General features: G+C 39.4%; 1 protein-coding gene across 2 annotated transcripts in view; it reads left to right on the plus strand.

Annotated features, from left to right (window-relative positions):
- The first annotated feature begins 738 nt into the window (after positions 1 to 738).
- The window catches only part of LOC118431189 (activated Cdc42 kinase-like), a 92,636-nt gene continuing 68,389 nt past the window's right edge, over positions 739 to 24,985 (plus strand). Inside the window, exons 1-2 of one of the 2 annotated variants that reach the window (XM_035842312.1) lie at positions 739 to 1,025; positions 20,945 to 21,088. The gene's annotated coding sequence lies outside the window, so the exon portion shown is untranslated. Of the gene's footprint in view, positions 1,026 to 12,896; positions 13,112 to 20,944; positions 21,089 to 24,985 lie in introns of those variants that run through there. The other variant, XM_035842313.1, reaches the window with a different exon arrangement.

Genomic DNA, 24,985 nt, shown 5'->3' on the forward strand with positions numbered 1-24,985 from the left:
TGGTAGAGGCTAGTGGGAAAAACAAGAGCTGCAAGTATGGTTTTCAGCGGTTTGATGTTCCATAATACCAGAAGGGTGTAACGTTACATTTGGAGTAAACTTGATGTTAATGAAATAATACTTAATGTTATATGATAATACTATACTATACTATACTAAAGAAAATGTTCTATTTTTGATATCGTCTACTCTTTTAGATTTGTTGCTCGAGAAACGATATTGATATTATCAAGTATAAAACCACGTCGCATAAATAAAATAATTTGATTTTATCGCGCCAATGTCCACCCATGATGCATCTTGTAGAACAGTCCGTATTCCTACTCTCCAAGCAGATGTTTAATAATAGGCTCGGCTGGTTTGGAGAATGCATTTTATCTGGCTTTCTACTTTATCAGGTTTAATTTTTGTCGACCAGCCTAAATAGAAGACCAGGTAAATAGAGAGATGATGAAAATATGTACAAAGTCGTCCAAATACCTCTGCGGTTCAGGTAAATTCGGGTAAAACAAACCAGAGCCTAACATCTGCTTGGAGAGTAACGTTCAATCACATTTTAGATTTGGTTAATAATATCTTAATAATTTCCCGTTGATAGTTAATATACAAACTTCTAAAGTCTAACGTTTTAACCCTATTTTAGTATATTCTACATACTATATAAATTGTTTGTAAATCTCTAAAGGCATAAACACCTTTATTTCACATGGTCATTGCCTACTTACACCCCTACAGAAGATAATGTTAGAGTCCGGTCCAGTTCCGGTTGTGATATTTGCACAATGGCGCTGTTGTCCCCAAACAACGGGGCAAGTTTGGGCTATTTTCAGTCGTCCCGACGTCAGTGAAGTCGTGTGGAGGCCACAAGTGCGTAGAACTGAAGTTCAGAGTCTCGCAAACCGTCAGAAGTACCAGAGACAGGGGAATTTGAAACCGGTATTTCATGCAGAACTCCGGATTCGAACTCGACTAGTAAGGTTGGCGCGAGTAGGCTGCCCCCCCCCCCCTTCCAGGCCATTCTTATGGTAAGTTCTAATCTTATTACTTTTGTTAAATCGTTGTTTGCCCATTTACAGCTTATTGTTTTAAATCGCCCAGGGCTCTAACAAGGTTACAAACCTGCTAAGAATGGTAGTAATGTTTGCGGACTCCATAAAATACGACACGATCCGACCATGCACGTTTTTTGTCTGGTCCGTCCATAGTGTAAAATTACCACTATCAAACCATAATTTGTAACAATTACATTGTCATTTATAGAGAACACCAATTGTTCACCTTGACATTCGTAGCCAAAGTAGTCTTGTACTGGCTGTAGACTTAAAAACCAACAAAAACAGCACTTTCTTGGGTAGTAATCCGTGAAATGTGAACACAACTTTTGCCCAGTATTTGTCCTGACTGGGTAGGATTGCCAAAATGTAAACAAGCAGCGCAGCAAGGAAAAAATCCAGTCCACATGCGAGCCACATACAGGCAGACACCCCCTACGTGTGGAATAACAACTTGTTCAGCATATACTTGTCGGAGGGTTTACATGGGGGATCCCGACAACGCTTTATGCTGTATTCAGCAATTTTTTTAGGAAGGCAATTAGTAGGTGGTTGCCAATGCTACAAATTACGTAAATGGCGCAACAATTTTTTTTTTACAGGAAATAAAAATAGGCTGCCTACGCTTTGTGGAAAGGGGGCATACAGACCCTCTTCAGCAGGCCTTGTCTGTGGGACACATCTAGGGTTGGTATTCAGACATGGTCTGGTAGCCCTACTGCCCTAGTGTGTTGGATATCACCAGGAATTTATGCTGAAATTTCCTACATTTCTATCTCACCAGGCTGGCACGTTCTTGTGCAATGGAGCATTTTGGTAATAGGCCTGGGGAAATAAATTCAGCGTTTCTGATTATGCTTTATTTCTTTAGAATTAGACTGTTCAAAGTGATCCAACAAATACAGTTTGAACTTTGATCAAAGAAGACTCGAAATTTGTGGGATGTGTAATTTAAAACTATAGGAGTAGGCAAGACAATTTGGTATTTCCAACATGATATTATAATGATAATTTAATGATAATTAAACAGCAGGTATACATTGTTTAAGCACAGTTTTCTGTTGCAATAGTACAGAAATGAGGAAAACATGTCAGAAATGTTTCTACGATGTTTTCATCACTCAGATTTTAGATAGAAAAAACTTTATGACCCTTGTCGGCGGTCGACGAAATGAAAAAAATATGGGCTTGGTCACCAGGTTTTTGCTAGGATCGGTCAGGTATTCAGAAACACAGCATTTTTTTAATCAAGTGTTAGGTGTTGGGACTGTTGTGTAAGTGTACAATATCCAAGCACTCATGGCTCTGAGCTATGGTTGTCCTCCAATCTGGGATCCAGGACAACACCATCTGGGAAAACACTACTGTTGGTGTGACCAAGTTCATAACCATTTCTAAGCAGTGTGTGAACTTTGGATGTAGGACTGAGAAACTGGCCCAGTAAGGCAGCCTTGTTTAGAGAGTGTCCCTAGGAAACAACTTCTTTAGCATAAATACTCTTACACCAGTTCAAGGTCAACAGGTTTTGTTACCATTGAGGGATTTGTTGATGTGCAATTTTCTTTTTCTAGCTTAGGAAGGAGCATTTTGAACCTCTTTGCTCCTGTAGAATAATTTCCAAACTCTCTACTACGTATAGAAAGTACAGATCACAGCTTGTGATAACTGCATTAATATCATAATGGCATACTTGACTTCTGTGTAGCACCAGGTTGTTTTTCTTAAGAGCAAGGTTCCCACCTTTTGACCTATGACCTCTAGCCAGAATTTTTCTGTGGTACTTATTTTGTGTATTCCAGAGATAGGTTGAACTTTGTACTTTGTGCAATGGCCGAAAAAAAACGGTGAGGGTCAAGTGATTTGAGTCAAGGGAGAAATAGCTAGGGTCTGTACCTTAGCACAATTTTGGGCAGTGAATAAATTAAACCAGGGCATTTAGCAGTTGTCCTTGATCAGATTGATTGATTGATTGATTTCTGTCGAACCATATACTGTTCTTTTGTTTGATTCTCTCTTTAAATAATACAGAGAACTAAGCGAACCAAGGGAATGGATCATTCATTCATTGTGGTGTATAGAACTTTTAGAAGAAAGGCTTTTGGTAGACAGAGTTTTTTAAAATCTGTATGCCTCCTTGTTGCACCGCTGACTCTGTAAAGCCTTTAGCCATTCACTGTGATATGCAATATTTCACAATTGACTGTAGTGGTTGTCAATGGCATTGGGTCAGATTTTCTAATTGAGTATTTGCCAGAAGATACCCAAATTTCAAAGTCACCAGAAACCATGATATATGCATATTTTTTTTCCTAAACCTGTGTGAAAATCTACTGTTACAATTACATTGAGGGGGACGGCTCGGTGATCTGTGAACATTGGCTGGTTGAAGTCAGAGGGTAATATAGAAAGCACATTGGCTGTATTTGGGCTAAAAAAATGTCTAGACTGGTTTTCCTGTACTGTTCCCAACCCACCAGGTGTTACAGCAGGACATTACCTGCCCCCAGGCCAGGTGAGTCATCTCTGTTGTGCTCATGACATGTGTCTCTTCAGCTAGGAGGTTCTGCATGGGGGGTTCTGATAATTCTTCAAGTTAAACTTGGGATTGCCAACAAGGTTTGACAAGTTTTATAGAATTCACTTGTACATAGATATGATAGAAAATTTACTTGACCGAACCAAAGTTTCACTTGTTCGGACATTTTTATGACATTTGTGTAAGTATTTTCAATTCCATTTTCTATTGCTGGCTCTATTTTTCTGTGTTGACCAATGCTTGAAGCTATGACTGTGAAAGGGAGCAAGTATATCAAAATCTCTCTCATGAAAAAATCTTACTTGCCCGATCGGACAAGTGGGGTAGGGCATACACTTGCCCGATCAGCACTTTCACTTGCCCTGGACAATAGGCCTAATGGACTCGTCCAACTCTGGTCAACAACGCTTTACGTTAAATCCACTAAGACATTTGTATGCCCCATTATGTTTCATGTGAAATTTTAAGGCTCAATTGCGCTTTACGGGAAATATGCTGTCATTGCTGTACAGTAAATTTTCCCATCCTCGAAGCAAATTACGTAAAATAAAATAGCTCGGAGCGATCTGCATGCTGCGCATCTTGAGTGATTCTGCAATATTAGCTGTACATCTGTAAGTAGTCGGTATAAAACTCTTACATCTGACAGTTGGTGCTTTGAAAAAGTAGTAACGTTCAGTGCCTCACAGCTTGAAGATGACTCCACAGGTGGAAAAGCTATTAAGTATATAAACCCTACATTTTTGTAGCGTCGTGTGCTAGTCAGGTTATGTTGGTCAGTTTCCAACCCTTTAGATGTTCTGGGCTGACTACCTACAGGTTATAAACAGAGCTTATCTCAAAAGTGTTATGGAGGTCATTAATTTTAGTGTTTCAAAGTTCAACTTTAAGTGTCATGCCAAGTTTACATTACTGACTCTTAGATTAGAAATGCAGGCCAGGCTTTGGCAAAGGTAGATCGCTTCTGGTGTTTTAATGATATTACAACCAGCTGACTCAAAGCTATGCAATGTGCCTAATTTTTAGGACAAAGTATTACACAAGACATGGTATATCAATCAAGGTACAAAATTCAATTTGGAATGTTTGTAGTTTTTCTGTTTGATTGCTTGTGTGTGTGTTTCTGTAGGTATTTTCAAATGCTGTATACATGCATATAGAGTTGCTAGAAATTTGTCATAATCAAAGTTACCTTACTACTGCTTACAGACACTCCAGGTCATGGGGTCATTGGAAGAGGCTACTAATTCATGGGGAGGTATTGTTTTGGGGTCTGTTTGTTTGTGTTTTTGCAGTAAAGTGTTTTTGTTTTTCCACTTTCTAGCCCATAAAGGACAGTGGTTAAACTAATAAATGGACACATGTATTTTGAATCAAAACATTATTTGCTTGATTAATCAACAGCAGTTAAACCACCCTGGAAAACCAGACTTTTAACCACGACCGACCAAGAATCTGTTCAGTAGCAGCGGAATGTCTTCCAACGACCTAAACTGGCTAGATTTAAGCATTTTGGGGATTTGTCGTGCAGGGAGAGCTTGCCGGCCTAGCTAGACCTGCCTTGGGTGCCGAACAAATTCTCTGCCGGCCCTGGCTTAAAGTACAGTTTTCCAGGGTACGTCGATGTAGTTTAGACATCCAGGTAATAAGATACGCCAAAAAGTAGTCACTCAAGCAACTGGATATGGTTTTGAAACGGTCAAAGGTTTCCAGGGTACAATTAAACAAGACATAAGAGAAAGTATTTCATGGAGGTAGGAGATCTTGGAACACTTGCTCGTTGAAGTTGTAGGTTTGTGTTTGTCCTGTACACAGTGTCCCACTGTTGGTGCATGCCTCCCTACCTACATATTTCTCACCCTGGTGAAAACTAACATCTTCTTAAACTGTGTTTTCCTCTTGTCATTCTATTTTAAGAAGATGCTGTGGTCTGAAACTTTTGAGTGTGCCATGGTGTATGAGTATGTGTTTGCATATAACACATTATGTATAACTTTAATTGTGTGTGTGAGTGAGTGAGTGAGTAGCCTGGATACCATACCCCAACCTCAAAAATATCTTTTGCCCTGCACGATAGATACTTGAGATCGGGCTGGGGTTTGGTAACCAGGCTAGTGAGTGAGTGATTGAGTGAGTGAGTGAGTTAAGTGATTGAGTGAGTGAGTGTGTGTGTGTGTGTGTTTGACTCTGTGTTATTGAATATTGCAGCATTGCAAGGGGCTGAAGTCTGCCAACTTTAAATCAGTCCATGTTACCTTTAATTTCGATGCTTCTTACAAATTTCTACTAAATTACTTATAGCTTATCAAGTATAACTTAAATCGTAACTTAATATATATACCCTAAAGTTGCCACATTCTCATCAGTTCTTAGCGTCCTTTTTCATTTTTATCATACAAATCAAACATGAAAAGTCCACATATTTTAGTATGTGTGTATACCAATGCAGTATCAAGTAATTTTTTACCCCCGTCAAGGAGCAATGGTCCTTTTGATAGACTTGTTTGAATTTTGGCAGATTTGTAGTTAATGGCAGTCCCAATGACGCATGTGATTTTGGTTAGGGAAGCAGTATTATCTTCTCTTGAAGTTGGAATTTGCTCCTAAATCCCAGCGCAGAGCTATCCATGTCAACATTGCCTACATGTAAGTTCTGAAGCACCACTTGAAGTTTGGAGTCGTATTGATCAATGGGAGTGGCATCACTTTGATGTTAGAGCTCCCCCATTGTGTTTTAAACACTGTGACAACACAGGCTAGAAGGCTAGGGGAAAAACACGGCCCATGTACTAGTAGGGACATGGAGTTCCTTATGCTGCGCTGGGACACCTTAATTTGTTTTGGATGTATAGTTTAGGACTGTTAGCTTCAAACTGGCACAAGAAAAGTTCCAGATATGGAGTTTTGTTGCAAAGAGGCCAAGCATCTACCAAGGTATACATGTATGTGTACTAGTGTTATTGTATAGACTTGAAATACTGTCTGATATACTACTTCAGGGGATGTCCCTGTAGCTCAACTGATAGCAGCCTCACAGTTGACCTTCTGGTTCTAATAACTTAAAAATAAGAGATCCCAGTTCAAGTCCTGGATAGGTCATCTCAGTTGGGGATGCACCTGTCTTTTGGAAGGGATGTAAGGATCCCCCATGTAGACCCCTTCATTGAGAAGCTAGCAGGGTTTAACAAGTTCTGTAAAAAAAACAACTAAAATTCACTTGTCCTGTCGTCTGTCAGGCAAGTACATGAAAAATTTACTTTCTCGAGGTAAGACTTGGCTTGCCCAAAATTTGAAAAAAAATATTTTTCTTTGTATTTTCACTTCCAGTAATAAAATTCTTTTACTATTGCTACGTTTTCACAATGCTTGATGCCATGACTGTAAAAAAAAACAAAAACAGCAAGTACATGTATATCAAATCTCAGTCAATCTTACTTGCCTGATCGGGCAAGAGTGGGTAGGACATGCACTTGCCCGATCAGCACTTTCACTTGCCTGGGACAATCAGACTGGACTTGTCCAACCCTGGCTAGAAATTACTATAAATGCATTTACGTTCGCGGGGATTTACTTTTGCGGTAGCTGGAAAATGGAGTGTTTGCGATTGCAGTGGTTTTAAGTTCATGGTAGCACCATACTGCAGTCAAAACCTATGATATAAAAACTTTTGCGGTGGTTCACGGTGAAGTGGCCACCGCAAAAAATGCAGACATAAAACCACCGCCAACATTTCTGCATGTACAGTAGTATAGAATTAGAAACTGGAAATGATTAGAGTTACTGGTAGACATGTAAAGTCTCTTAGTAAAGCAGGGATTAATTATCACAGAATCCAGGACAGGAGGACTTCATTTGTCCAGTTTGTTCCTTCCTTCCTTTTCTTGTCCTGGTCTGATGGTATTACTTAAGATAATTGGTTCTAATCAACTCCTGGCCTAAATGTTGGTCTGCACTGCTAGCAGCTGACTTAGCACTGTTTCTTTAGTCTTCCAAGGAGATTTAAAGAAAAAAAATTGCTTGTACTAAGTTGTAGTGTGACATCTGAATTAAGGCTGTGGTATTTTTCACAATTACTACTGTCAGACATTCTGATGGTCTCTTAGATAATTTTTCCATTGACTCAAGCATTAAAAATCCTGTCTATAATTATAGTATAGTGACCACCTGTCCACAAAGGCAATTTTATTGGTCTCCTGAGTGGTTTTCTTAGGCAAGTTTGATAGTCACTGTATAAACTTTTTACAAACTACATTGACATTGTAGATATCTAGATATGGAAGTTACAAGCTCGTTGTTTTGGGGTTATCTCTGACTACTTGAAAAGATCTAAGTTATACAGTACACATTTTCTTTTTTCCTTCATGTGTTTGAGAAATTACGGTATGTCATTGTCAGAATCATGTTTGCAAGAATCTGGAAAATTCTGCAGTTTGCTAGCTGCTCTCTAGGTGGAGCTACTCTGTAGTGATCTTATTCCCAACACCACAAAATTTAATGTAGATTTTAATCCCCAAGCTTTTGTAACATCTTACTTGGACCATAACACAAGTTTGTAGGAACTCCTATCCCTGGAACATGTCTGTCATGATGGCTATTGTAGACCAGTATTAGCATGTTTGGACATCAGCTTTTCTCTTCATCCCAGAACAAGTTTGCTTGGTGCCATACACAGATCATTTCCGATCCACCAACCAGTTGGAACAAAGTAAACACTGTAGATTCATTTGGTTTTGCAGGGATTAAATAAAGCGATGAGAGTGAAAGGAGGTTTTTGCGGATCACACAAACACATATGCTATTTTTGGTGTCATGGTTTTGATATATAGACTAATAGAGAGGCACCAGGAAAACCAGCTCAAATAGCTTAGAGATTTGCAGTACAGTTTTTTATTGCCCAACGAATGAGTGTGCTTACAATTGAAAGAAAAATGGCTCCAGATATGCTGTTTTATTTGGATTTGCAGGTGTAGAAGGTGTATGTTTTTATATTTACCATTTTATGTTGGTACAGTCGGTGGTATGAGACCTTCAGTATAAAAATCTGTAGTACAGTAGTAGTAGTACGGGGATCTGAATATTTGCGTAATGGGTTTTTCGAGCAGAATTCGTCAGTGGGAAAACAACCATCACCAACAAGTCAAGATTGACAGTACATAGTTTGACAACTCCATTATTACCGCTCCCAGTGATGTCCAGATCCTGTTACTGTTGACAGTCCCAGGGATAATCTGGGATAATCCTTCATGCCTGATCAGGAGCCTTAGGGGATCATCAAACGTGTAATGAGCGTGGGATCCTCTGGGATGGTTTTGATAAAAGATTTGCTGTTGTTTCAGTAAGGTCGAAAAACAACCCAGGAAGATTTTCCAGTCAAGTGCCCTTCCTTCATCCTTGTTTGCTATTAACAAACCAGTTGAGTCTCTCTCTCCCTCTTCCCTTTAGCTTTATCTTTGTCTCTCATCCCCCTCTTCTTTTCTCTTCCCCTCTCTCTCCCCCTCTCTTTTTTCTTCCTCTCACTCTGTCCCTCTCCCTTTCTGTTCCTTCCTCTCTGGCTCTCCATGCTCGCTCCCTCTCCCTCTGTCACTTTCTCTCCCCCTCTCCCCCCTCTTTCTTTCTTTCTCCCTTACTGTCTCTCTCTCTCTGTGTGTCTCTCTATTGCTGTCTCTTTCTCTTCCTCCCTGCCCCTCTCTTTCCCTCTCCTTTCCTCTAACAAATAAACTGATGCCAAAGCTTGGTGGGTAGGCTATAATTAACTGTGAACTAAATTCTTTCACTGTGACTCATAGAAAGAGGAATGCTTGAAATCCTCCCAGTCCTCGAAAAATAAGAGTTGATAGGTAGGAATTATCTCCTTTTTTTAGTCTTTGGACAAAACTGAAGTTGAACAATACAGTTTAACAAAGTAGAAACGAAATGATGAGGACACTATGTTTTTAACATCAAACTTCAGTATTGTACATAATTGTTACAAATCAGTGGATACAGCCTCAATAGATAGAACAAGCAGGTTTTTTTTACTTGAATAGGGAGCAGGCTGAATAAAAAAAAAGGAAGCTATGTCCAACCCCCAAAAAGTTTAGGGTCAGCAGGATTTTCTTGGTTTAATAGGTCGGGAAACAACATTTTTTCCCTAGGCCTAACAACCCTTGCTTGGTCCATTCCTCTGGATAGTAATGTACACACAGATGCCATGGCTTCCAGTGCCCACTGACAACCATGTGTGAACTGACAAACCATTCAGCTCCCAATCCCCTCTTTATCACTTCTTTTCAATCCATAATGTGGACAGAAGCACTCGTGAAAGGGAATCACCGCCCATGAAATATTTAAGACCAGTGTTATCACCCATTCAGATGGTGATTGAATTAGTAGTGTTTGTTTAGATGCTCTTTTGTGGAGTGGGGGTGATCTTGGAAACAGAAAGTAGGACCGGATGGAGGAATTTGTTAAGAAAATACAGGCTAAATATTTGCCCCACCCTGGGGGTCTGTATGGGGGTCCTGACAACATTTTACCCTAGATTCAGAAGAACCCCCTAGGCATAACTCCACAATCAAAGATTTGCGAAATTTGGCCACCTTGTTACGAAATACGTCAATAAGACATTCTCTACGAATCACGGGAATCCAAATAGGCTGAATTATAAAGAGACTTTTTTTCAGAACCATTTCTTTATTCTCACTAATGTTTCAGTGACCATCTGAGAATAAACGTTGGTGACAATAATTTCAATAGAAAGCAATGTTTGCATGGAAAAAAGAGTCTCTTTATTCAGTGACGTACCAACCTGACGAAACTTCATGGATCAAAATAGGCCTATGGAAAAAGGGCATGCAGATTGTCCCTGTAGTCCTGAGTTGCCATTGGTCAGTAGCCCCTGTTCTGCATGAATGAGTGCCCCCTGGAGTGTAGAAGAGGCATTGCAGGCTGGTGATAACAATGCCCTCTCACTGGAGTAAAAACCTCCATGTGATGCTAGCAGTAGGAGGTGCCATACACTGCCCCAGTAAACATCTGCAATATGTACATCCCGTGTTTGTGTGCAGGGGTTTAAGCCATTAAGGTCAGTTTTTTGTTTTATTGTCCTGAATTGTATCTTTGACAGGTGAATCCACATACAGGTAATATTACTGTGTGATACATGAAGACATGCTTCAAAACTGGGTCAGATTTGGGTAGTAATACTTGTATGAATAACTGGAATGTATTTCATCTATTTGACAGAATATCAAGATTACATGTATGTTGTCGATAAGAACCTTGATTGTGAAATATTATGACTCTGAATATTGAGAAATGTCAGGCTTAAATTCAACAAAAAACGAACGCTTCAAGAACCATGGATGATAATATTGTCAGCTGAAATAACTGCTTTATTTTATAGCATTGTTAAAAAAATGAAACAAGCTACTGTATTTTTACCATGATTTGTTTCTATTAAAAAATGCATCCTTTTTGCAAAACAAACCTTGCTGTTAACATATAAACGCTGTTTAAAACCCAACCTTTTGTTGGTGGTAGATTATATACTACCAGTACAGAGGAATAGGGTCCATTGTTGGCTGTGTATTTGAGTATCCCGTTCCATTGAATGTTAGTACCCCATACTGGTAATGACTACCTGCACCCTCAGGCAAAGCGTTCTACTGCATATCATTTGCATAGGAAATTAGTATAGAAGCACATTATTATCAAGGCTCGAAATACTTTTTTCTGCATGCCTGTACTGGTGCATGTAACATTGAAAATTACCTGCACCAGACAGATTTTACCTGCACCACTCTGAATTTAGGAAGTATACTATAAATCTAAAATTGTTCAGGAACCATTGATATTGTTTCTTTTATACTTTATAGGTGGTAAAAGTCAATGCAGCTTATAACAATCCACATTCACTTGCATCATATGACATTTAATAATGATTTATATATAAAACCCAGTACAAGGACCAGTGCAGGTTAGGTGCAGGTAGACAACAGAAATACCTGCACAGTTCCAATCTTACCTGCACTAACCTTCATATGCAGGTGGTATTTAGAGCCCTGGTTATAGTTACACTGTTTGTATACATAGTAATATTGATAGTTACTTGAAAATGAGTTCTTTTGTCATATTGTACTAACAGTATTGAAGTTGTACTTGTTGCCGTTTTGATTTTGTTGATTTGTGTGAACCATTTTGGTGAGAAAATATGAACAGGCACTTGAATGTTACAAAGGTCCACCCAATTTACCTACATTTTTGCGTACTGGAAATTGTCAATTTTCTCATTTTGGTAGAGACATTTTGTCTCATAGAGTGTGGATAGTAATTACAGGGCTCGAAATTCATTTTTGGGATTAGGTGCACTGGTGCACCCAGCCTAAAAAATTGGGTGCACCAAAAAATGTTTGGGTGCACCACTTGAATTTAAGTAGAATGTTAAAAAAACATAATAACAAAACTTAGTTACAAGCTATCAAATTCTTAAACAAGTAACATGACAGACATTTTTATTATCTCTCTAACACTTAGATGTCAAAAATATGATGTATAATAGTATACTCGATATCTTTCCATACATAAACCTAAGAAAATATTTGGGTGCACCCTGTGCACCCACTGAAAAAAATTGGGTGCACAGTTCCAATTTTGGGTGCACCTGGGTGCACAATGCACCCAGTATTTCGAGCCCTGAATTAGGATTTTATAGTGGATAGCAATGATTTTCAACAGTAAGTCGAGCTTCAAAAAACCCCTTTAAATTTTAGAACTATTTGTTTGAAACTCAGGTCTGTTTGAAACTTAAGCAGCCAGAGGTCTTGACCGCAGTTTTGGAATATGTCATGCGCCCACTTGGAAATTCGATACCTGAATGTGATCGAGTTACTTTGTGTAAAATATATCCCATTTGAAGACAAAGTGATGGCATCTCTTTGTGCATTTGCCTAAATGTGTAGTTATAGTGACTGTATGATCTGTCTTTATCTGCATGTAATGTGTACTGAGGGACTTTGGTAATGAATTTTTGTCATCTCCTCTCAGCCCTTTAATTGTTAAATACAATCACATGCATATTTGAACTGGTAGTAGACCACACAATGAATACAAAAAAATCAAAGTATGTCTATTATATGAGAAAGATTTGATAACGATTACTTTACTTACATGAGTTTGCATAATCGTGCATAGTGGCACATACAACGTAATTTTGTCTACTAGACTTTGACCTGCCCCCCCTCCACAGAAATAGACCGGTCTGTCATGGGGAAATTCCAAAGGCATGACATCAGCTGAGCAGCCAACAGCTGAGCACATGTAAAGCAGGCGGGCGATGTGGAGCGCTATTGTACTGCAACAGTCAAGTTTAGAACCATGCTATCCACTCTGGTTTCAGTTGCGGGTGCTGTTGTGAAGTAATGCATACTTCTCGTTTCAAATGGCTTGTGTCGGGGAGGAGGGGCGAACATTGCAGTCCTTGGGATGGTAACGAACTCTGAGAGGTTTCCTGGTCTAATTCTGTGGACACATTAGTTACAAACAGGTTGGTGTATTAACTGTTTGTATTGCTGCTCATTCTACTGTACCAATTGCAAAGTGGTGGATACATTTTTCAGCTGGCGAATCCTTGTAAATATGGTCTGGAGGGTTTCAATTTCATACTTCGTCGATCGTTGCTTTAGTCGTTTTGTAGGTTATAGGTTTGAAGGTATTTTTCTACTGGTGTTGGTGGTCTCAAGTGATTGTTAGTTTGGAAGGGTTTATTTTTAGTGCAATTGTTCGAGTTTTATTGTCTGTGTAAGAAAGGGTTCTCCTATACACAAACATGTTTTTGATGCTAGACAATGATAAGACTTTTAGTATTGCTTGGTTTGTTGCTATGAACTATGAAATATGGAAAGTCAAAAGTTGAAATATCGAGAAAGCCAAGTTCAATCTTCATACTGGAAATGTTAAAAACTAAGATGATTGTTAGCTGTATTCGTGAAGTTAGCCTTGGTATCTAGTTTACTAGTTAACTAAATAAGTCACCAATTTAAAGTAGCCTTCTGTGGTATTGTTCTATGTTAGTTTTTTGTTACTTGAAGCTTTGACCCTGAGACTGAATGGTTAACCTTTGTGTGTACATTTGTATTGTAATAGATTTTCTATTTTTGGGACCTGTTATACAATAAAGTCATATTATCAATAGCTTCTTTATGGTATAATAGAGGCGACTGACAATCAACACGTGATGTAATTTTATATCTAGTAATGTTTTGTCAAACTATTTTTACCAGGTATGTCCTGTAATAGGATCTCTTAAGCACTAATCAGTTAGAATCGAGTTTCAGAATGACGTCCGCTCACCTGTAATTGACTGGTGTATCCATTTGTACCATTTTGCAATGATGGACCCAGAGGTCGACATACTGTAAATGCAGTTAAGTTCGCGGGGATTTGATTTTGCGGCAGCGGGAAAATGGAGTGTTTGCGCCTTCGCGGTGGCTTTGAGTTTGCTGTAGTGGCATCCCGCGTAATGCATTTATAGTTATAAACTGTGGTGAAAGTATTTGTGTGTCTTTGCCGTGGCTCAAGTACCTTAAACATGTCATTATTATTATACATAATACTGTGACATTGTATACTACAATACTGCAAAACTAGTTAAAAAAAATAAAATAAAAAAGTTTAAAGTAAAGTGACCACCGCAAAAATTGCAAACATAAAACCTCCACGAAAGTTTCTGCATTTACAGTATTGGTACTGACTGTCAGCGTAGATGAAGTGGTTCCCCGTGATAACGTTTGCAGGGTTCTAATGAGAGTTTTATGGCGGTGAGTGCCGGCAGATGTCAGATTGCTTGTGCCCTTTGTCAGCATGATAACGAAGGAGAAGAGGTTGGTATACCCCGGCAGGGTTCTAGCCAGGATTTTATTTTAGCGTAGTGGAAATGGCATGGTAGCAAAGCGACTAATCAGGAGATTGGTGTGGAGGGGGGGGGGGGGGGGGGGGTCTTGGCCCTTCCACAGTGAGATTTGAAGATGTAGAGTTAAAAGTTAGGATTTTGGGGTCAGTTTTGAGTGGCATATCATCAGTTTTCATTGTTCAGACATTTATTAGTCACTGTTGAACAAGCAAATGACAGCAATGCACCACTACACTAGTTAAAAATTAGCGTAGTGGCCCTTATTTTAGCGTAGGGGTCACAGATTTTAGCGTAGTGGCCCACTACGCTAAAATGCACTAGCTAGAACCCTGCGCCGGTACTGATTGTTGTACTGTAAATCAGAGCTTGTACTTGAAGCGCAGCCACCTTAAGGTTGTGTTTGCATTTAAATCATATCTGGCCTGTATTTACGCTCGATATCGGTGTTCCGACCGGTCCGCTACGGTGCGGCCCGGGGCTCCATAGTTCGATTTGAATGATTCGAACCTGGTTCAGTGGGTCACTGTCAAAGATGCAAGTTACTGTTTTATTCCTTTGCCCGGTTCTTTTGTTCGAATTGACTAAGTTGTTGACGCGATGTACACTTGATGTCTCATATTTTGCTCTTTTTTTTGGCGATAAACTTGAGTTTTCCTGGGGTTGGCATGATATAGATAAAATACAACACAGGTGTGTAAGCCATGGACCCCACCATGAATCTGACCAGGTGTTTAAATACGCATGGCTCGAAATTCATTTTTGGGATTAGGTGCACTGGTGCACCCAGCTTAAGAAATTGTGTGCACCAAAAATTTTTTGGGTGCACCACTTTAAATTGAAGTAATAACCTAGTAATAAAACTTAATTACAAGCTATCAAATTCTTAAACAAGTGCCATGATAGACATTTTTATTATCTTTCTAACACTTAGATGTCAAGAATATGATATATTCAAGTATACTATGATATCTTAACATACACAACCTAAGAAAATATTTGGGTGCACCCTGTGCACCCACAGAAAATAATTGGGTGCACAGCTCCAATTTTGGGTGCACCTGGGTGCACATGCACCCAGTATTTCGAGCCCTGAATGGTGAAGATTGTTGATAAATATGGGTGTGGTCTGGGCTGAAGTTAAGGCCATGACATCATTGTATACTAGTTCATTGGTGTTTCTCCCATAGGTGGAGTTCACATGCAACTTACAAGTTGTGTGTAATTTGAGACAGCTGTGGAAAACTTTATCTCAAGTCATTATTGGATACAAAATGTGCATCCTTTGTGAATAGCATATTCATTTCATTGTATATTTTCTAAAATCTTGTCTGTTGCTGAACTATTGATCCCTATTTTTACTTCTTATCAATTTAGATTTTTCCATTATTTCTTATTACTTTTAATTCTTTTCTTTTGAGTACTCTAGTTTGCAGTTGAAGTTTCAAAGCCCTCAGGTTTAGATAGTCTGTATGTACCTTTCAGGGTTCTAGCCAGGATTTTATTTTAGCGTAGTGGGAATGGCATGGTAGTGAAGCGACTAATCAGGAGATTGGTGTGGAAGGGGGGTCTTGGTCCTTCCACGGTGAGATTTGAAGATGTAGAGTTAAAAGTTAGGATTTTGGTGTCAGTTTTGAGTGGCATATCATCATTTTTCATTGTTCAGACATTGATTAGTCATTGTTGAACAAGCAAATGACAGCAAAGCACCACTACACTAGTTAAAAATTAGCGTAGTGGCCCTTGTTTTAGCGTAGGGGGCACAAATTTTAGCGTAGTGGCCCACTACGCTAAAATGCACTAGCTAGAAGTTGAACCCTGCCTTTTATAGATCTATATAGAGAGTGACAATAATAGGTGTGACTCATCATGTAACTGAATGATGTAATACAATCCACGTGTTCAAAAGAGTCGCCAAAAACTTGAAAGTACCTGTCAATAATTGCACAGGTCAAAATTGCTACTGTGTCATTTTACTTATCGTTTGATTTCTTTGCTTGCGGTATACTGTTAGCTCAGTTATTTTTTTCAGTGACTTGATTTCGCAGTAGAAGGAGCAAACAAGGTTTTCATGGCATTTTAGGTTGTTAAAACAGTTCAGCAGTAATACATTGCAAATGCATATCGTGGTGGTCACTGCAAATATGCGAATATAAATCAAGTGTGATGATAGCAAGATTGATATACATGTATGTATACAGGGCTCGAAATACTTTTTTCTGCCTACCTGCACTGGTGCAGGTAACATTGAAAATTACCTGCACCAGACAAATTTTACCTGCACCACTCTGAATTTAGGAAGTATGGATCATACAAGCACTGCGGTCATGGGTGGTGAGTGAGTGAATGATTGAAAATGTCAGAAATTGTAAACAGTCATAGTTTGATGAATGTGAATACAAGTATCATACATAAGAAAAAGTTGTGTGCCTGTAGAAATTCAGTAAAATACTATGTTCACATTATACAAAATACTATACCCTCTGTCATAACTTGCATGATCATGTACAACTTGCATATAATGATTTTGTTTTGGGATTGTAGTTGGACTGATTGTGCAAATATTGTTTGGGGTTTGGGATAGTCAACTATACCGCAGTCTGTAAAACATCCTGAATTTAGAAATGTAGTCCTTGTCAGCAATAAGAAGAAGAAAGGAAACTTGAAAGTGGTCAATTTTTTCTGCTGTTACCACACATTTGTCATGTGACAAGTGTTTAAGGTTTGTGCTTTGATGAAATGAATGGAGAGTCAAATATTTGCTGTAGTTTTTGCCAGTCATGTGCCCGGAGCAGACAAAGCATGTTGATTTACACGAATGCCCTTAATACTTTTCTTTCAGTTATTTGGGTGCAGTCACACAAGCGTGTATATCAAGTCTGTATTTTTTTTACACAGTCATACGCATCATACACTTTGTCTGATTTAGGTAGTGCATGAATATGCACAGTATGGTCCAGCACGCATACCTTAAACTGGCACAAACGAGTCAGATGTGTATGAGGTTCTCTCATCTATCAAAAAAAGTGTCAGACTTTGTGATGTGTCTGAGGTTAACCTCTAAGTAGTTTTTGTATGAAAATTCATGTACATTTCATGTACATGTAGGAATTCACTAAGGAGTATGATAGCAGGTTGCATTTTTTGGATCAACCTGCAATTGCAGTTTTGCTTGTGCTTGCCAGGGGGCATCCTTGCACTTTTGATTCATGTCACCATTCTGTTTGTACTTGGAAACTTCCCAGTATCCATTTTGATTGTGTGGTGCACTTGGCTGTCAGATTACAATTCATAATGTATTTTAAGGGATGTGTGGTGCAGATTGAATTACATTTGGTTATGGTTATCTTCCAGAAGACAAAGACATGCAGCAAAGTTGTCTAGCTATAGCTTGTACTTTCTTCCTCCATGGAAGTAAGTACATTACGCAAAGCAATAAAAAGAGACAAGTATGCGTGAGGACAACATGTCTGACAGGTCATTACTTAGGCTGGGTTTGTTTAGCTGGGAGTCATGCAGCCTCCACAAACCCCAGGGCAGGAGCTGGGATTCCTTGGGACAGTTTCAGGAATGCTGTCAAACTGTGCCAAGGCATTCTGCAGGGTCCATAAGTATAACTGTACAGTCAGAACTCTTACTTCCCAACTGTGCATATAGGTAAGTCAAGTCTGTATTAGTGGTTTTGTAATGTGAACTTGAAATATTTTTTAGTCCTGTATGTATTTTTAAAGATGTTTACCTGTTCCAAGTTCAGACTGTAATGTTGGGGCTGTGTTGTTTAAGTTGGAAATCTGAATAACAATTTACTGGAAACTAGAACTCTCCACCTTTGCCCAGTTGTGTGTGTATGTTTGTGTGTATGATTGTGTTTGTGTGTGTGTCTGCTTGTTTGTAAATAACATAATAGATGGATCTTTATGATATATATTATATACTATAGTATGCTGGTAGTAAAATAAAGAAATTTTAAAATTTTTGCCCTAGTGGCTGTGTCTGGTACTGCAACAGCAATTACTGTTGAAATTGTACATGTAAGTTATTTGTCATCAACTTGTAACTCTTTTACCAACATTTAATGAGTACACTATATAAATTGTTTTCGGTCTATGATTATTACCACTGGTTTTAGTCTTGCAATAGTACTATAAGGTTCTCAATTCTCTGCTGTTGCCTCTGTTGCACATGTGTACCTAAATGATTTATATCTAGGAATATCGTACTTGTATACACAATCTGCGCCGTGTAACTACTGTAATGTTAAAAGTTTATGATGAGTCTATTTATGAGTCAAAGTTTTGCCCGAAGCCACGCGTATGAGAAATGTAGACTATGTTTTCAGTAAGCACCACATAAAATGTTTCCCATCTTTCTCATACCATTCCTGCCCAGTGTTAACTCCTGTGTATTTTCATAGCCATTCTTGTGATTCTCACTGTGCCAGTGTCAAGCTTGTACTCAGTTGTAGGTTTTAGTTCATTAGGAGGTCTTTTCGTGAGGTGTAGTTGCCTCATACTTTTCTACAATTTTACAAGGGCACAGAATTCTTTCTTGAAAACAAGTCCTTACCAATGCAAATACTTGGCTATTGTTTTAATATGAAATTAAGAAAACATGATAAATGCCCTACTACTGCAAAAGTACCTGCAAACTTAAATCAATTGAGAATCAACGTCTAAGTATCAAAATGATGTCTGTGAATCCAGTGAGTGATGCAGTCACGATTCCAACTATTCAGACAGAACAGACTGCCGGCTCGCCAAATCTCTAGCGCATCATGGCATGGCGATCTAAATTAACATTGCTGGCATTCTCCTTACAAGTACAAGAACTAAGTACTGTCTACTGGGGCAGACTAGACAGTTCAGTCTTTGTGAAAACATGACTCTAAGCAGTTTGAGGTCGCGCGGCCAAGAGCTACAGTTAAGCACCAAGGATTCTTTAGATCTCAACTGTCACTCAGCAGAAAAGACAACATCTTTAGTGGTTGTTCTTTCTTTGATTTTTATCACATACAGTTGAGTCTAGCTTCAATGCTTTTAAAACAGACTTGGAGGAAAGTTTCCAAAACTCCTTCTCGTTTGGATAAGGAGGTCAAGACTGTGGCTGTCTCCAGGACCTGTCCATTCGTTCTGGGACGGAAATTTGCTGGTTGTCGCGCCACGTGCCTGCGAAGCATGGTGCGTTACTCCGAAGGGCGGTTATACCGGCTATATAGATACAGATACAGACAAAAAATTTCACTCCATCTGTCAAAAAAATCTGAACTTCAGTACATAAAATTGACTTATGAAAATGTGTCTTCATAAGCTTAAAATGACATTGGCTCACAATGAGAGGGACAGAAAAAAAAATTTGGAGACAGCCCTGACAAAGACATAAATTCACAGGAAATGTTTTGGTAACCATATCTGTCACCTTCATCAGGGCAATACTAACTAGTGCTTTTCCACTTACTGCAGCTAGGTGGCACTGTAACAATGCAGTCCCAAACATAAAGGAGGGTCTGCATGCCTTTTTCCGTTAAGCGTTACGAGCCATTTTAATTCACCGTTAATCGTTACCAACCCGCTCTAATTCAACGTTAATCGTTATCGGTATATTCTTCGTGAAGCGTTATTGGTCGTTTTGATTCAACGTTAACCGTTATTTGTTATCCCGAATTCACCGTTAAGCGTTACCAAGAAATTCTTCGTAACCCGTTATACACACGAAGTCAAATGCCAGATAGAACCCCGGAAAATGCAGGAAATGGCGTTTCAAATGGTCTAGATTTCAAAATTTTCTCCGAGCCTTCCGGCCTTCGGCTCTGGACAGGGTGAAATATGTTGCGGAAGCGTCGCCCTCAAAAACTTTATCACTCATACAGATTTCAGTGTAAACTTAGCTTAGTTTCGGGCAAAAAGTACTCCTAGAATGCAGAAAATGAGGTTTCTCCGGACCTTCCTTGCGACGGCTGGCGCCTTTGGCGCTCACGATGACATGGTGAAAATATTTAGGGGCGCCTTTTGCTTTGTCATTAGTCAGATATTTTCCCCCATTGATATAACTACTCTAGCATTGTATGAATAGGAATGCACGTCAATGTTACTTTCAACGGTGTTATGTTTTGTAACTCCTTCTGAATTTACCGTTAAGCGTTACCGGGCCTCCTGAATTTACCGTTAACCGTTACCGGGCCTCCTGAATTCACCGTTAAGCGTTACCAAGACCCCCCCATGCAGACCCTCATAAAGAACTTTCTCATACACATTAGAAAGCGGTTACCAACAAGCTTTCGATCAGTCCTCTGATCCTTATCAAGTTGAAATGACCCAAAGCCTATGTCACACATCCTGACCGGAAGTGTGACATCAGCAATGGGTCAAAGGTGCTTGGAAGTCAGTATCGGCCCCCGTCTCGGTTGAGGGAAGTTGGCTTCTTTCACTCCCCTGGGAAAATAACCCTACTCCATTGTCTTTTGTTTTTCCGCAGGTGATTGCTGATTGACTGGCAGATGAGAAAAAGGTGCTTCCAAGTCGAAGACCAGTTTGTCAACACACCTTACCTGAAAAGGTGACAAGAATCAGACAGTACAGAAGGAACACTGATGAGGGAGGTGCACACTTACATGTAGAGGTACGTCAAATGTTACACAGACTTATGGATTAGGTATGTTGATGATGGAAATATTACATGTTGAGCAAGAAAGAATTCACTCACTCACTCACTATCTGGTTTAGAGTCCGTTGTTCCCTGTCTTGCTAGGGTTGGACGTTGCGGAAGTCGATGATGGTAATACTGTAAATTCAGAAATGTTCGCGGCGGATTAATGTTCGCGGTTTTCGCGGTGACCACTTCACCGCGAATTTAAAACCACCGCGAAAATTTTTCTATTATGATATTAGATTACAGTCTATGGTGTTACTGCAAACTTAAATCCACCGCGAAAAGTCCTTTTTTCCGCTCCCGCGAAATTAAATCCCCGCGAACTTAAATACATTTACAGTATTGTTATGATTAGACATGACTAGGCTAGACAGTAGACCATATGAAGGTAAATGTTATGTATTCGCTTGCAGATGTTACCTTTGTAGTTTTATTCTGTTACTTGTACAACAAGTGCGCATAGTTTATGTAGGTAAAATGTATGTTATGATACGGCTGAATTGTTCATGTTCATAGTAGCTTGCCAAAGAATTCAGAATTCAAAGATGATTCAGTCTTTACTTCTGGATACATATCAAATTTTTTTATTAGACGTTTCGAACGGTGTCCACCGTTCTTCATCAGTGAATTGAAATTGAAGTTGTACAAAGAATAAGAATAAGGATTGAAGAATCTTCTTCTTCTTCGGCTCTTTTCGTCTCGGGAGACGGTCAACAGCTCAGTCAGTTACTGGCTACTGGTTACAGTTCTTGCCTGGCAGTGCCTCTGGTGCCTCAAGTCCAATCTTGGCACGGCAACCTCTTCCACAGAAAGTGCATGTGAACACTTCTCCGGTATTCAACCCCTCTGTTGCTTTCTTAGCCTTATTGAAGAATAAGGATTGAAGAATTCTTTTTTGCTTGTCTGTTACAGCTGTGAGTGATGCAGTTTCTATATGTTCAGTTAGGGGGTGCTTTTGAGAATTTTGTTCTCAGTGTGCACCTGTCGGCTTACTCTCTCCAGGTCTATATGATATCCTAGTATATTTGTATAAGAATATACCTGATTTCTTCCACAGATATAAAGCAGTAGTGATATCTATACCATGCGTAGGAGTGTAAAATATCCTTCAATTATTGTATCGCATTTCTGTCAACATTTCTGTAAGATTATGGAGTAACGGGTCTAAAAGAAATAAAGAGGTCACACAGAATCAGAGCAGATTAGGTTGAATCCCTACTGGCTACAAACTCCTGGTACTGAAGACACAACAGGACTAAAAGATGTGAGAGAAAGTTCTTGTGTTACAGTGAAGTTGTCATATCTATCCCATTCTTTCTAGTCGTTATTTTTTGGGACGATTCAAGCCCAAAAATGTGTGACTGCCTGCTGATTCTGTCCATTTTCTAATTGGTACAAAACCTTCTGATTTTTTTTTAGCAACAGTCAAGCATTGCAGCAAGAAATATTGGTTTTGCCCATTTATAAAACATTGGCAATTTGGCATCATTTCTGAAGAGCAAAGTTCCAAAACATCTCACAAGCATTGACATGGGTTAGATACAGCTACAGACCATACACTATATGGTGATTCTCTTTAATTAAATTAAACCAATGTATTTATGTACAGTATACAGTGTGATGTTAACTAGAATGATAAATATAAGATAAACTATCCTCCTTTTGTGGACATCACAAAGCAAAGCTGTTGACTACATGTATAACATAGGTAGCGGAAAACATCCCTCTGATTTAAGGTACTGTAAAGTCCTGTGGGAATGCCGTAGATTACCTATATATACAACCCTAGTGCCAGTGTTTTGAGAAGGATTCACCAGACTATCTCAGGAAGAATCCCATGTCTCCCCTGCTCTTACTGTAAAGTCAGGAATTTTTCAAAGGGACTTGAAAAACAGGGATGGAGTTTGTTTCAAGTTGGAGGTAAAAAAAAAAACCCTCTGAAGTACAGTAGTAACACCTAACAATGGAAATGCTTCTTTGTGGTACCACGATTATGCAGTGAAAAAAAATTGAAAGTGAAATCAGTTAAGCCCACTGAAGACCTTTTCTTTCACTTGTTGTGACAGAGAAGACAGATGCTATATTCAGTATTTACAGGTTCATTATTATACTAGGAAAATTCTCCCGTCCTTGACAAGCACAATGAACAGTGGACCGCAACTTTACGCCCCGTCCTAGGCGCGGCAACCCTTTCCAGTAGCGTGCATGTCGGTTGAGCGACACAGTCAGAATTGAACTAATGGCTTCAGGTTCTAAGTGCAGGGCCGCTAATAGCCACTGGACTATGCACGCTACTTCGTCTGGACAGGTCTCTGGAAAAAACTGAGACAATCACAAACATTTCAAGCTTCACAGTAGTCTAACATGGAGGTCTGGCCAGAGAATTTATTTGTTTTCTGTGTGAAGAGACCAGAAGGTTTACTAACATTTGTCCATAAAACACGACTTGTGGTGATTCCAGATGGCTCAACTGTCTCTGTATGTACAGACAAGAAAACACAGGGACTGATAGATCGTTGTTGTTAATCTTAACAAATCCATTATCCTGTTACAGCACAGGGTTACATTTGTAGGTTCTTCCCTGAGTAGATTCTTCTATAGTGTTATATATATGTACTATGATATGAACAGCAGTTACTTAAGGCAAGAAGGTTGTTTTTGGTACCGTCTATCTGTGTGTGTGTGTGTGTGTGTGTATGTGTGCATGTGTGTGTGTGTGTGTGTCTGTCTGTCTGTAAGTGTGTGAGTGTGTGTGTGTGTGTCTGACTGTGTCTGTGTGTGTGTGTCTGTCTGTCTGTGCATGTGTGTATGTGTGTGTGTGTGTGTGTGTGTGTGTGTGTGTGTCTGTCTGTCTGTCTGTAAGTGTGTGTGTGTGTGTGTGTCGTTCATGTATGTGTGGTAGGTGAGTTAGGGTCTGCAACACGGAGGTCAGTTCTGATAATGGGCCTTGTAACTCAGGGATCTCTCAATTCTCAAATCGTCATTTTAGATAGTCATGTAAAGTCCATGTCCCCATCTATGATTGAGCTTCATGACTTCATGCATGCATTAACTTCAAGCATCAAATCTCTTCATGTACAAACTTGTTGAGGTAAGTTACTGAGTAGCTAGGGATGACCCAGTGTGCTTGCAGCTACAAGTGTAATGCAGCTCAGGAAGCAGACTCAGGAAGCAGTGTTACACCAGTAGCTATGATAAAAGGGTTAGTCCAAAGCATTTTACTTCATTTTCCACTGAAGAAGAAGACAAGATTGCTCCCCATCTCACATGACCTAGTTTCCAAAAGTAAGTCCAGTCCATCTGGGTACAGTCTCCCCCAAATGAAGAACTGATCTGGTGATGTTTCAACAGTGCCAGTCCCCCTGGAACCCATTGGTTTTGGGCTGGTACTTGTCACAACAAACAGTCTCAACTGGCCCAGAACAACACTGTCAACTGTAGGTAATAAATAGATCTACAGTCTCTTCTCTCTTAACATGGTTCTGTAGCTTAAGATTCAATTCCAGATTTTCCCGTCTCTGTACGGGCATCTCGATCTCATCCTTTAAAAAAATTAAGCTGGAAACATCTCTACTATCAATGTTCTTCAAACAATGACTGTTTATCAAAGGTAGAGAACACGTCCAAGAGGTACTGACAGGCATCGAAAATTTGGAGGTACGTTCTCTACCTTTAATAAACAGTCATTGTTCGAAGAAAATTGATAGTAACTTAAACATACGTGACTGATGAACCTCTTCAACGATGAAAACATCTCTGGGTTTGATGCTTAATGCTAAAACCTGAAGCTCTCTCAGTCACAAGGTCACCCTCTTTAGTCACCCCCCACAAAGATTAATGCGACTTTCTTCCAGTCAAGTTAAGACA

Source organism: Branchiostoma floridae, chromosome 14 (genome assembly GCF_000003815.2).
Source record: "Branchiostoma floridae strain S238N-H82 chromosome 14, Bfl_VNyyK, whole genome shotgun sequence".
NCBI lineage: Eukaryota > Metazoa > Chordata > Leptocardii > Amphioxiformes > Branchiostomatidae > Branchiostoma > Branchiostoma floridae.